A 15575-nucleotide genomic window follows, 5' to 3' on the forward strand; every position below is an offset into this window, starting at 1 on the left:
AAAGGATCACAAGGAATAGTATTTTTAAACCTGGTACATCCATCTTGGAAAAGAGAATAAAATTTAGAGAAATTTCTTGTTAGTTGACCTGATCAAGGCACTTACATATGGGAATGGTATGTATCAATACTGAATTACAGAATTTAAGGGACAATACAATAATAATTTATAGTACAGTGCCTTTATCAAACTCTTGTGTGACCTTTAATAATAGTATAAATATATACGTATATTTATGTGTGTGTGTATGTATGTATATATATACATATATATATATATAAAATAATAGCCCTCAGATTTTCCACAGATTAAATTTGAATCCCAAGGAACTGAAGGGCTGAATTCACTGTTTCTTTTTGTCTGAGTGTTCATTCTAGAGCTTGATGCCTTTAATAAAGGAAGATTAACATATTGTGGTATTATCCATATGCAAAACCTCCTTACTAACAGGAATTTGAAATGAAGAGGGGCTAATAACAAGTGGTATCTTTAATGTCTAAGAATTTCCTTGAGTGATCCAAGAAAAATGTCATTCAGCAAAAGGTGTGACTTTAAGTGATACAAAAGATAAAATGAAAGGCAACTGCATTTAGGGTAAGATGAGGCACTGGGATGAAGTTTGAGAACAGAGTCTTTCAGCAGCACCTAAACCAGATGCAGAAGATTTTGGAAAAAACCTTCACATGCTCTCATTTAAAATGCAAAGCTCCAGTAAGAGACAAACTGGGCACTCAGGATCCTTAAATAAGATGGACTCCAATAAAAGAATCACGGAATGCCAGTCTCTGGTCCAACCTCTTGCCCCAAGCAGTCTGATATGAGATGAGACCACATTGCTTAAAGTTTTATTGAACTACTATAACCTCCAAGGATGGAGACTACACAGCCTGGGCAGTATGTTCCACTGTTTGACTTTCCTAATGAAAAAAAGACATGTTTTGTATTTATACACTAATGTTTGCCAGTGAGGTAGCATAAGCTAAAATCAGTGCCTGAAACTTCAGCGAAGAACCCAAGTAGAACACAAAATCCTGTAAGAGAGGGCAATAAACTAGTTTAAATTGAGAGTACATAAAGACTTCATAAAAGGCTAGCTTCAGGAAATAGTGGAACAAAAATATAACCTGATTCAATTAGATTTTTACTATATTCATAAATGAAGAAATAGGGATCTATATTGTCATAGCAACAAAATACTGTATTTTATTTATTTCTATATACATTTGAAAATGTAGTGTTCTCACATGAAATTAAAGCCAGAGCCTGGAAGCACAAAGAACATAGAAGTAATGCGTTTATAATAGGAAACTGGTAGTTTTCTGACCAATTGGTTTTGTCTCCAAATTAAAAGACTGTTGAAAGGAATATTTAACACTTGAGCTGATTCTGGGGAATTATCCTTTCCCCTCAGAACTAAAAATTACTGAAGAGCCATTTTTTTCTCAAAAAATCATATATGAAGTTTTGGAGAAGTAATGCTTTGATTAACAATTCATTGTATAATCCCTATTACATATATATATATATATATATATATAGTGTACAAAGAGGTATTATCTGTGCTGTTCATGTATACTGATTCTACCTCATAAAAATATAACTTCTGAAGAGTTTATTAATTCTATAGATTTACTGAACACATTTACTGAAAGGCTTTTACTGAAAATCGTCTTATACAGCAGAGAGTGATCTGCACGCATTTAGAACTGCATTCAGGAACCCTGCATTGCTCACCTTTGCATATGTTGTAAGCCCTTCAATCTGAATGCCTCTTGATGCCAAACTGAGCCTGACTGCAAGTTTAAGGTAGTGGTGTTTAGAGATGAAGTCAGAGTGAACCTTCTGGCAATCCTTCAGTTAGTGGACAGCATTCACATGTAAAATTTCAGTATCCCAGTGGAATTCAGACATTAGATGAAACTGTGAGCTTAATGGTAATTCAAAATGCCTTTTTATTAGCAGCAGCCTTCTAGCAGCTCTCACGTGTCAAAGAAGGGAGACCGAGCAAGAATCTCTTCTGACGCTTATTCTGTTACAGTCTGGATCATAGACTCTACTGCATCTGCTAGAAATCACACCAGACTTTAATAATTTGGGGGCTTTCAGGAAGGGATAAAAGAAGGTAATTTAAATTCAAAATTTTGGACCTGACCTGTCACTGGAAGTTCTCCAGTCTGAAGTAAGCTATAATGTGCACAAAGGAGCTTGCTGACTGTTCTGCATGAATTTTCCCAAATGATTATGGCTCTCATCTGATCTACATTTTTAATTTTCAGTAACCAGGATAGACCAGTTGTTCTCTCTGCTGATTTGACAATGGTAGAATTTTTATAATTTACATTTAGTGTCATATTAAAAATTCAGACTTTAGTTCTGTTACTGAATAATTATATCAAGATCAAGAGAATAAAGGAGATAGATGTGATGGATTTTATTCCTTGCTAAATTTTTAACTCTTCAATAACAAAAAAGATATTTCGCTGCTATTTCTCTATCAAAAGTACTTCAAAATTTTATGTGTTGTCACATCATTTTTTTTCCCCAGTTCATGTTTTTTTCCGTGCTTCAGAATCTCATGCTAAGCTTAACATATAAAATCTAAATTTTTAGATAGTAACTGATGTCAAGTGGCCTTAAATTGAGCAGCACTGTCAATTTTGACTGATGAAATCACCATCTGCCATTGTCAGCAGAACCAGAGGTTATAGAGTAGCCTCTGTTTGCTTGTTATTTCCAGCTGATCAAGGAGATAAATCTATCAAAACATTCAGTCTTCTAGCAGCTAACAAAACACCGATGGAAGTCTGACAGACAGGAAAAAAGAAGTTCACATGGTATACATTGCTAAATGGGTAATTGCTACTATTACTGCAGTGGGCTCAGCAAGCAATGAAAAGGTAAGATAGGGAGAGTTGTTCCAGCCCACGTCTGCATCAGAGTCTGGTTTGAAGGTTATGGTTATGATATAACTCTATCGTGGGATAAAGACTTTTAAAAGTTCCAGCAATTTTTTTCAAAGCACCTGAAAGAAAGTAAGTACACAAATATAGTTAAAAAGAAACAGAAATAATGTGTTCATTTCTTCTTAGGTTATGGAATGACCTAGGGAGTCCATACAAGGAATGTATGGACTAATTTGAGAGCGTATAAATGTAATTGTGTTTCGGTTTCAAAATTCAAACCCAAAATACAAAACACAATGTTCAGTCTTCACTTCTTTCAAAGGGCAACATACTTCTCTGCTTTAAATTTCCCTAGACACGGGAAGCAAAAATCAGGCAGTCCCTGTCTGTGTGAGCATTGCAAGATAAATGGCCATGGTCTTGCTTGAGCAATCTGGCTTCTGGGATCCTGGATCCTTTTCAGTAGCACAAGGGAATGGCAAACTCAGAGTAGTCAGCAGCCTGTCACAGCATTCTGCCAGCAGTGACAGCAATAAATCACTTTAAATCACTGCAGAAGGAATTCCAACCATTAGGTCCTTGTATAAAAGGTATTCCTTCACTCTTATAATTTTTCTCATTAAAGCAAGCAATATATGCTGGTAAAGTATCTATGTGACTCATTTTGGAAATCTTCCCTAAGGATAAAAACTCCAGTCATGGTCAGAGGCCAAGATTGTGCCTCTTGAGAAAGCAGCCAGATGCCCTTGTGCTTACTTTTTGTATTAACTGGTTTAAATTGCACCTGCTTAGATTCTATTCTGTGCTGGACATCTCTCCACTCCATATAGGAAGGTTAGGGACAGGAATTCATCACCTGAAACACTGATATTTTACACTTATTAATTATATTATATTACACTTATTTTACCCAGTTGGATATTAACTAAATATATAGGTTCACTTAGAAAGTAATGCCTCCTGTTTATTTCCGTGGAAACTGCAAGAGATACTGTCCTGCTTTTGACTGGGACAGACATGGTTTTGTTTGTTTCTGTTGTTTCATTTTTTCCCTTTTATAGTGTCTGATATGATACTATGTTTTGGCTTTGGGAGAAAAGAAGTGTTGATAACACACCAATATTTTAGTTGTTGCTGAGCAGCACTGCACAGAGACAAACATGTTTTAGTTTCTCAGCTTCTCATACTGTTTTGCCATTGAGGGGGGTTCAGGGGGCACAAGGGAGAAGACAGAAGCAGGACAGTTGACCTAATCTGGCCAAAAGGATTTTTGTCATACTATATGACATCATGTGAAAAAAAACTTGAAAAACAGCAGGTAGTTGGCCAGGTAAGCTGCTGCAAAACCTTGCACTTTGCTGTGTTGAACCTCATCAGGTTCACCCAGCCAGGCCCACCTTTCCAGCCTGTTGAGGTCCATCTGAATGGCATTCCTTCCTTCCACTGTGTCATCTGCACCACTCAGCTTGGTGTCATCAGCAAATTAGCTCAGGGTGCACTTGATTTCATCATTGATGTCACTGATAAAGATGTTAAAAAGCACCGATCCCAAGACTGACTCCTGGGGGACGCTGCTTGTTACCGGCCTCCACCTGGACATAGAGCCATTGATGACCGATCAACCAATTTCTTATCCATCAAGTGGTCCACCCATCAAATCCACATCCCTCCAATTTGGAGATAAGGATTTGGTGGAGGACCATGTCAAAGGCCTTGTTCAAGTCCAGGTAAATGACATCAGTCACCTTCCCCTTGTCCACCAATGCTGTCACTCCATCATAGAAGGCCACCAGATTGGTTAGGCATGACCTTCCCCTAGTGAAGCCATGCTGGTTGTCTCGGATCACACGCTCATTCCTCATGTGATCAAGAATGTCGTCCAGGAGGATCTGTTTCATGATCTTCCCAGGTACAGAGGTGAGACTCACCGGCCTGTAGTTCCCTGGATCCTCCTTGCTCCCTTCTTGTAAATGGGAGTGATGTGACTCTTCCTCCAGTCATCTGGGACCTCATTTGACTGCCACGACTTTCAAATATGATGAAGAGCAGCTCGGCAACCACCTCAGCCAGCTCCTTCAGAACCCTGGGATGCACTCCATCCGGCCCCATAGACTTGTACGCATTCAGTCTCATGAGGTGGTCTCACACTTGTTCTACCCACACAGTGGGGAGGGATTTACCACCCCGTTCTCCTCCTAGATGTTTAGGGATGCAGGGCTCAGGGACGTGAGAAATACTAGAATCATGGCCGCCGGTGAAGACCGATGCAAAGAACCTCATTCTGTACCTCAGCCTTCTCTTCGTCGTTGAAGCCAGTTCTCCTTTTACATTTACCAAAGGAGGTACGCTTTGTTTTGGTCTATCTCTTCTGGCCAATGTACCTGTAGAAAGTCTTCCTATTGTTTTTCACATCCCTTGCCAAGTTCAGTTCCGCCTGCGAACAGTTCCTTTTAAACTGAATTATTTTTCATTTAAGCTTGTTCTTCAGACCTGCTGAAGACTATTCAATGGATTTTGTATTTGATTTGGTACTCAGTTGTAGTGTTCACAACACACTATTCAAAATCAAGTGACAACACACCTACTTAGTGTGGTATAAATAAAAGGTGGAACTCAACAGATCTAGTAAAATGCCTGTGAGGATTACACCCATATAGAAAAGCTATATGAAGTGGTACGGACACTGCCCAGTTGTACATGTTAGTGTATGTGAGGTGCTGGGTAGTAATAGTGAGGAAACTACTTTAAGATGCTAGAACTACAACTTTAGAAAGTGAAATTGATGACTTGGGCGAAGTATAAATGAGACTTACACAGAATTCTGTTTTCCATCCTAAAGACCGTTGAATGTATTTTAAATTGGTAAGGACCCAATTTGATCTTTTGCTCAACCCTAAGCAAAATTATTAGCTGATTTTCCCTACAACAATTTTAAAAATTGTTTCTATATGCCAAACTAAGTTTGACTGTGCACAGTTCAGATGGATGGATTCAGCCAAAATGTGAAATTCAACACTTAAGCCTCTTTCTGGATCTAAACATCCTACTAGCTGCTACCCAGTCCACAGAGAATTACTTCATACTTGCACTATGTAACTACACACAGTACAATACTGCTGTGTATATATATATATATATATAAAACATATATACGTCTATATGCTATACAAAAATTCCATGCAAATGCACAGTTTCACCTCTGACTGTCTTGCTTTTGAGTCCCCAAGCTGAAGGGGATTTGGTGGATCTGCAACAGTCCCTATGCAGTGAAGGGGGGCAGGAACTCCAGCTGTGTGAGGTGCGAGCAGGTGGATGACCTGCTCAGTATGGTGGTGGTTGAGAGGGGGAGGACTTTAGGAGGAGGTTGAGAGGTTACGAACCATCCGAGAGTGTGAGCAGGAGATAGACTGGTGGAGTACTCCCTGCAAGAGAGACACCGGAGTGATACCCACCAAGTGGTGGTGGATCCTCTGCCCTGCCATTGCCAAAGAGAGAGAGGCAGTTTGAGAGAAGAGGAAGAGTGCAAGCAGGTTACAGCTCAGAGATGTAGGAAACCCTCATCTCAACCATGCTCGGTTCCCCTGATGCCTCTGCTAAATAGGTTTGAGGTCCTGAAACTTGAGGGTGAGGTGAGTGAGGTTGTGGTGGGTGAGAGTGTGGTGAGAGGTGAACCAGCAAGGTTGTCTTGGGTGAAGCAGTCGATCCCATGCCTCAAGACTGCCTCCACCTGGAAGGAAAGAAGGTGGTTGTTGTAGGCTACTCCCTTCTGAGTGGGACGGAGGGCCTGACCCCACCCATAGGGAAGTGTGGGGCTTCCTTAGGGCACAGGTCAGGGATATCTCTAGAAAGCTTCCTGGTCTTATACGCCCATCTGATTACTATCCCTTATTGGTAGTTCAGGTCAACAGTGATGATGCTGCTGAGAGAAGCCTGAGGACTATCAAAAATGACTTCTAGGGACTGAGGAGGGTACTCGATGGAGCGAGCGTGCAGGTCGTTTTCTCTTCTATCCCTTCAGTGGCGGGGAAGGATATTGAGAGGATCAAAAAAACCCTCCTCATAAATAAATGGCTCACAGGTTGGTGCAAACACAAGAATTTTGTTTTTTTGACCATGGGGCAATTTACTCGGCACCTGGCATGACGGCTGAAGATGGAACTCACCTGTCTGCAAGGGATAAAAGGATCCTAGCTCAGGAACTGGTGGGACTTGTTGAAAGGTGTTTAAACTAGGTAAGAAGGGGGAAGGGGACAAAATGAGGTTCACTGGGGTTGAGCGAGTAGTTCGAGGCTCAAAACAGAGCTTGATGGGTGATGAGGGTAGAGTTCAAAGGAATGGAGAAGGGCAGGGGGATGCTGCTTCCCTAAACTGTCTGTACGCTAATGCGCACAGTATGGGAAATAAACAGGAAGAGTTGGAGGCCTGCGTGCGGTTGCACGGCCACAATCTCATTGCAATCACGGAGACGTAGTGAGACAGCTTGCATGACTGGAATGTTGTCATGAAGGGCTATGTGCTTCTTAGGAAAGATCAGCTGGCGAGGCGGGGTGGTGGAGTTGTTCTTTTTGTGAGAGAGCAGCTAGAATGCATTGGAGAGTGATGTAGCAGTGGAGAGCTTGTGGGTGGGAATCAAGGGGCAGGCTGGTATGGGTGACGCTGTTGTGGGGGTGTACTACAGGCCTCCTGGTCAGGAGGAGGAGGTTGATGAGGCCTTCCATAAGCAATTGAAAGCAGTGTCATGATCCCAGGCGCTGATGCTTATGGGGGACTTCAGTTATCCAGATATTTGCTGGATAAGCAACATGGCCAGGCACACACGGTCCAGATGGTTCCTGCAGTGTGTTGAAGAGAACTTCCTGATGCAGGTGGTGGAGGAACCAACGCGGGGAGGGGTGTTGCTGGACCATATTCTCACTAATAGGGAAGGGCTTGTCAAGGAAGGAAAGGTCAGGGGCAGCTTAGGTTCTATTCACCATGACATGGTGGAGTTCAAGATCTTGAGTGGAAGAAGCAAAGCAAAAAGTAGGATTGCTACCTTGGACTTTAGGAGAGCCAACTTTGATCTCTTCTGGGACATACTTGGAGCTATCCCATGGGTTAGGGTGTTGGAAGGTAAGGGGGCCTGTGAGAGCTGGTCGGCATTTAAACAGCTCTTCTTCCAAGCTCAGGATCAGTGCATCCCTGTGAGCAAGAAATCAGGAAAGGGTGACAGGAGTCCTGTGTGGATGAGCAAGGAGCTCATGCACAAACTCAAAGGGAAGAAGAAGGTCCATGAAATGTGGAAAAAGGGTCTGACCACTTGGGAAAAATATAGAAATGTTGTCAGGGCCTGCAGGAATACAACAAGGAAGGCTAAAACCTGCCTGGAATTGAATCTGGCGATAAAGGTGATAAAGGATAATAAAAAAGGCTTTTTTAAGTATGTTAACAGTGAAAGGAAGACTAGGGAGAATGTGACTCCCCTACTATGTGAGGGGGGTGTTCTGGTAATGGGGGATGCTGAGAAGGCAGAGGTATTAAATGCCTTCTTTGCTTCTGTCTTCAGTGAAAAAGCTCTCCCTCACGAATCCCAGACCCTGGAGGTTAGTGAGAGGGTCTGGGGAATGGAAGACTTCCCTTTAGTCAGGGAAGAGGCGGTCTGAAAATGCTTAGGCAACTCCAGTGTTCACAAATCCATGGGACCCAGTAGGATGCATCCACGGGTGCTGAGGAAGCTGGCAGAGGTGATTGCTGAACTGCTTTCAGTCATCTTGAGAGGTCTGGGAGAATGGGGGAGGCGTCTGAAGACTGGAGGATAGCCAATATCACTCCAGTCTTCAAAAATTGCAAGAAGGAAGATCCAGGTAGTTACAGGCCAGTCAGCCTCACCTCTGTCCCTGGAAAGGTGATGGAACAGCTTGTATGGATGCCATCTCCAGACAACTGGGACAAAAGGCGGTTATCAGGAGTAGTCAGCATGGGTTCACGAGGGGGAGGTCATGCTTGACCAACCTGGTAGCCTTGTATGATGTTGTGGGTGGATTTAATTTTGATACTGTCTCCCAGGACATCCTTATAACAAAGCTGAGGAAGCGTGGGATAGATGAGTGGACAGTGAAGTGAGTTGAAAACTGGCTGACTGGCAGAGCACAGAGGGTCATTGTTGGCGGTGCAGAGTCCAGTTGGAGACCTGTAACCAGTGGTGTTCCTTAGGAGTTGGTGCTGGGCCTGGTCTTGTTCAACATCTTCATCAGGGATCTTGATGAGAGGATAGTGGCCACCCTCAGCAAGTTTGCTGATGATACGAAGTTGGGAGGATTGGCTGACACGCCTGAAGGCTGTGCTGCCATTCAGCGAGACCTGACAAGCTGGAGAGGTGGGCAGTAAGAGACCAGATGAGGTTTAATAAAAGCAAGTGTAGAGTTGTGCATCTAGGGAGGAATAATTGCATGTACTGGTACAGGTTGGGGGATGACCTGCTGGATAGGAGCTCTGCTTACACTCTTTGCGCCATAATCAGCAAGGACTTACAAAAATGTACTTGAAACTGTTTTCCACCCTGATCTGTTTTTGACAGAATTAAATGTGCTCACACCATATTTACCAGACGTATGTATGTAGGACCCTGCATATGTCAAGCCTCTTTGATTTAGACTCTATGTTCAAAGTGAATTTTAAAAATTGTTTTGTTCAAATTGCAACCTGACAATACAGTCTAAACACTTAGTTGAAGGGTTACATTAGAAACCAACTTGCAGAGACTTAGCAATGCAAGTTCAACAGAAGAAAAGGTATCTGAGTAGCAGGAGGTAGAATAAAATCTACAGAATGAGACAACATAGTGTTTTGAATCACTTGAGCATATCAAGTCTAAAATAAATCATTGCAACCAAAGAAGTCTGATCTTAGCAGTGCTGGATAAGTACTGGTCATGGATTTTTATTAGCTTTTTTTTCCCTCTTATTTTTTCATTTGAGAAAGATTTAATTTGATTTCAAAGTGATGGAGCACATTTTCTTGAAAATGTAGATAGAGTTACTAAACAGGCTATCCTGTGTTACTTTACTACCTGGTATGCAATACCTCAGTACACCTAGCACGTTGTTATAATCAGATCCCTTCAAAAACAACTGCATGTCTCAGCAAGAACTCTATGTGAATATCACCTCAATTGTTTTCTGTATTTTATTCCATATCAGTAGCAAAACAGAAGAAAACAAAGTTTTTGTGATACAGACAGAAAATTAATGTGCTGAATCAGTCAAAAATGAAAGAAAACAAGACTGCTGAACTATATGTACTTGAACATGTAAGTTTTATTTTGCTGTAATAGCTGACAGTGCAATCACACTGACATCAGCTACAAAACTCTCCATATTTCTGGGCACTAATTCCACATTCATTTTCATTCTAGAATAATTCATAATCTGACACTTTGTGCTTTTGCTTAAGCCATGTACATCCTTTTCTCTGAACACTCCAAAACAGCAATATAAATTCTTTTTCCTCACTAGCTCAGCAAATTTTACAGGGTTTCATATTAAAGTTACTGCCTTAAGGATATAAGATTGCTTATTAGCAAAAAAAACTCTTGTCTTCAGCTGAAAGGCTTATTAAGCATGATGAAGCAGTAATCAATCTGTTTATGATGCACATAACTTTTTTTAATGAAAAATAGAACCATACTTCAGTGTTGTGCCAAATAACATGACTGTAATTTAGCAATTTCTTTTGATACGCAGTCAGAGTAGAATTTGTGTCATGAGAAACCTCTGAAAGCCATCTAGTCCACATATCTTCTCAAACAAGGTCTAATTTAAGAATTTGATAAGGATGCTCAGGATTTTGGCCAGTGAGTTTTCAAAATCTCCAAAAACAGAATCTTTGGCCAACTCTCACTGTGGGCAATGATTTTACTTGCTGTGACCATTGTTTCTTGCCCTCTCAGTGTGCACCTTCAAGAAGAGTCTGGCTCCATCTGTTCTCCCTTGTTCTAAGAACCATAGTCTTTTCTGGCACTCCATGTCATTTAGATTCCAAACCACTATAGTGATTTTCTATTGGACTGTCTTCAGTTCTTTCATCTCCCTCCTTTACTGAGGGAGAAGATGGAAAAAGTAGCCACAGCTCCAAGCATGGCCTCAAATTTCTTCTGCAGAGGAGAATAATCACATTCTGTGACCAACTGTTGCCTGCATAGCCCAACATGGTTAGCCTTTGTTGTTGTAAAGGCATGGTGCTGACACTCTCTTGTTGTCCACCAGGACCTCAAGCCCTTCTCAACAAACTTGTAACCTAACTAGTCAGCTCCCATCCTGCATTACTAAATTATATTGTCTTGCTCCGGATGCTTTTGAATCTGGACTCTACACTCATTTTTACTGAGCTTCATAAGGCTTCTGTTAAACCATTTCTCCAGCTTGACAAGGCTCCTACAAATGGTAAATGTTCTCACCAGCTCTTCATCACAGTCTTACATTACCTGTGAACTTGTAGAAGGCAAGATTGGTGATTAAGACGTTAAACAGATTTGGGCTCTAAATTAACATTTCAAACACCTACCCCATTCACTCCTCTGGTTCATAATTTATCTATAAGGTTAGCCTTGTAGCCATGGGCTATGTTGAATGGGACACTTTTCCAGTGGGCTTGGAAAGCCAAGATAAATGACATGCTCTACTCTACCCTTGTTCGCACAGCTACTAATTTTGTAACAGAAAGCAACCAGACTGATCAGACATTATTTGTACTCAGAAAATCTATGTTAATTGCTTCCTGATCATCTTGTTTTTCACTTGCTTGGATATAGCTTCTCTGAAGATTGTTCCTGTCAAAGGGATTGCGTTGGTGCCGACCTTTCTGTTGTTACTGTTTTCTTTCTTGCTCGCTTCCTGAAGGTGGACAGACCTCAGAAAGCTCCCAGCTGTCAAATGCTTTAAAAAACATAAGACATAAGCCTCATGGTATTATTGGCAAAAGCTGAGATTTAACCAGTCTGGTTCCATTGACTTGTCTGTGTTTCATTTTCTATAGCTCAGATCTCCACCATGGATATAAATACAGTCTAACAACTACTTACAATTACTTGCCAAAAGAGATAAAGGCAAACAAGACACTGAGTACCTCCAGCCTTTTCACTTCCTTCATCATAAAGCTGCACACTCCATTCAAAAGCAGAAGCCAATTTCCATGATTTTCTTCTACTACCCAAATACCAATAGGTCCTTTCTATTTGCACTTCATATCTCTCACTATTTTCACCTGCAGCAGAGACTTGACCTTTCTTATGTGTTCCTTGCCTGTCTATTCAGTTTAGCCAGGAAATACCCTTTCAGTCTTCTTGGTCTTCTGTTCATTTGCTGCTTAGTCTTCTGCTAATTGACTGCACATAATGGTGGACTGCTTTTGTGCTTTGAAGAAGTTTTATTCAAAAAATCCTTGACTCCCTTAAACCTCATGGCAGCCTGTTATGGCTGTCAATTTTCTGAACAAACCAAAGTCTGCTCTCTTGTAGTCTATGGTTATTAATTTGATAGCTGCTTTTCAGATTCTTCAGCTTCTTTATCTTATAGAACCTGCAGCCAAGGCTACCACTGGCTATCACATGCTAAGGAAGCTCTTTCTTATTCATGAATAACAGATCTGGAAGTGCAGCTTTCTCTGTCAGTATATTCTGCAACTCTGTCACAAAACTAACTCCAGAACTTACTTATTTCTGACATTTATTCCTCCTCCCAGTTCAAAAGGAATAGGGTCACACTACTTTGTTCACCTCTGTTTTACCAAAGTCAATCAAATCTGAAATAGCCTTTGGCCATTTTTGTGTAACAGAATCTGATATGAAGGATCAGCTTTCCTCATCAAAATTCTTTTTTTTTTTTTTTTTTTTTTTTTGCATGTTTATGTGTAACAATAGTTTGGAAGGCATGTTCCAGCTCAACCCTGAAACTCAGTCTGCATTATATGGTGTTAATGGGAAAACAAATGAGGTGAAAAGAACTATCCCTTGCAGCCTCAATTACTTAGAGGACATGGAGAAATTATTTAATTAAAATAAGAATGATATTAGCCTTCCAGCAGTATTCAAGGAAAAACTCAAGTAATATATATATATGTATATCAAAACCCTCTATTTCCTTTCTTTAATATCAGAACTGCTTTACTCTTGCCAAAATATAAAGAAAAGCTATCAGTCTTTTAAGAAAAATATTATTCTTGCCTCATGTATTTCTAGTACAAATGAACAGTCATTAGAAACCTCACAAAAAGATTCACAAGTGTTCTCACACAACCTTCTGCACTGTTAAGTACTTGTTCTAACACTATTACAGATACAAAGAAAGCAGACCGTAAGGGAACATAGTTCTCCCACTAGTGTTATCCATTGTGACACTTTTTTCAGTTAAGCAAGGTGGCTAGAGCAGTCATATAGACCCAGCTACAACACATTTATCTGTACTGCCAATTTACATCTAGTGGCATTTACTGTTTCAGTATGTGGCATTTTGATTCACAGCATGAAGCTGTGGAGTTCTGCAGATGCAGCTTTGATGAAAACACTAAGATCATCCCTGTTTCTATTTCTTCTTGTGTGCTTTCATGATGGTTATGTTTTACTCCTTTCAAAAAAGAATCTTATTAGATACTGATTAAAATTTACCTAAATAAGATACTTGGTAAATTCATAGACTTCAGTCATAGACCATGTAAAACTTAAATTTAATCTTAACTGCATCATCTCTCATCTTCCAAGATAATCAGAGATGTGCTGCTTTTACTGTTCATATCAGAAAAATGAAAATAATGACCTTTATGTTAATTAGTTGGCCCAGAGGAGCTACTGAGATGGAAATTTTGAAACTGTGCAGGGCACGGGGCATACGCTACCCATATCTTAATATGTTAAATACAGGTTCAAATAAATGCCGTCATTATACATGGTTGTAGCCTTCTAATTCCTTGATTTTATTTGGGCAGACATTTTTTCCTGTTCAGTATATTTCATTTTATTTTTTACAAAGTCAGGTGAACTAGAGCATTAGAATTTGATCAGCAGATTGTGTACGTGATGCTATATGACTCTCAATGCTATTTTCTATTGAAAATATTTTTCTTCTTTCTCAAGACACTCTTGTAACACTTTCTCTTTTTATTTTTGATAATCTAAAGAGTTAAGCCATTATCCATGTCATTACAACAAGAAACCTCCTCATAAACGTGCAAATGCTATCTTTTCAATATGGAAATTGTACTTTTTCAGATACCACAGCAATATATCTACCTGAATTATAACAATAAAATTGCAGCTTCTAAGTAAATAGTATTGTCAGATCCTCTATTGTCAGTCCCTGTCCTTATAATGGAATTATTAATTTTCCAATTTATAATTAAAATTTTCCAATTTAAATTTTCAAATTTATTTATATAAATTTATAAATGGCATTCTTGCTCAGTCACCAGTTCTTTAAGTACATTCTGAGGTGACCATTTCATTCATAGAATATATTTTCATCAAATTATTATTACGTGAAATGTTATTTGGCAGTGAAGTTAACAGAGAGATTGTCAGGTAGGACTGATGCTGTCACAGCCTGAAAGCACCGTCATCTGGCTGGCACTGTGCAGATAGAAGCTTGAAACTGCATGAGTAGGACCTATCAATCTGTCACGTCACCTGCTCTGATTAAAGATTTTAGGGCTTGGCATCTGCAAATGTAACAGAGTTTTTTCTAGAGTGGTGCAAAGACAAAAAGCTTGATATTTCTATCAGAGAGTGGTAGAGAGTAACAAAATTAGTTTTAATGCTTGCTTATCTGCATGTTTTCATTACATTCTTTTTTAGGCACTTGGAAGAAGTTGCCCAGAAGTTCTCTTTCACCTCCTAGTTGCTTCAGGGGAGGATCACAGAATCACAATCACAGAATCACAAGGTTGGAAACGACCTGCAAGATCATCCAGTCCAACCACCCTCCCATTCCTATCAGTGCCACAAGCTACTAAACCATCTCTCGCAGCTCCTCATCCAGGTGCCTCTTGAACACTGCCAGGGATGGCGACTCCACCACATCCCTGGGCAGGCCATTCCAGTGCCTGACCACCCTCTGAGAGAAAAAGTTTCTCCTAATATCCAACCTAAACCTCCTCTGGTACAACTTCTGGCCATTTCCTCGGGTCCTACTATTTGCCTGGGAGAAGAGGCCAGACCTTTTTGCACCACAACCTCCCTTCAGGAAGTTGTAGAGTGCAATGAGGTCTCCCCTGAGCCTCCTCTTCTCCAGACAGAACAATCCCAGCTCCCTCAGCCGCTCCTCATAAGACTTGTGCTCCAGACCCCTCACCAGTTTCATTGCCCTTCTCTGGACACACTCCATAATATAATAAGGATAATATATAAGGATAATACATCATCGATACATGTACTCCAGGTCCTTCATCTGCCACTTTTGTGTAAGAAAAGGCTGGGAAACTAAAGAACCTTGCCACCTTGCTGAAAGTGGGGAAACATTTTCTTCTCTCTTTGTGTTTTCAGAATAGGGTCTGCATCAGAATTGCATTCTTTTTCATTTCTGAAAGAGGTTTCCTACACATTGCCTTGGAGAGGGCCCACTGGAGAAAATAAGCCCTATAAACTTGGGCTGTGAATCACAGAGCTCTATGGATGACTTGTAACAAATATTGTGAAGATCAAAGGAG

The sequence above is a fragment of the Lagopus muta genome, chromosome 1, assembly GCF_023343835.1.
Source record: "Lagopus muta isolate bLagMut1 chromosome 1, bLagMut1 primary, whole genome shotgun sequence".
NCBI classification, from domain to species: Eukaryota; Metazoa; Chordata; class Aves; order Galliformes; family Phasianidae; genus Lagopus; species Lagopus muta.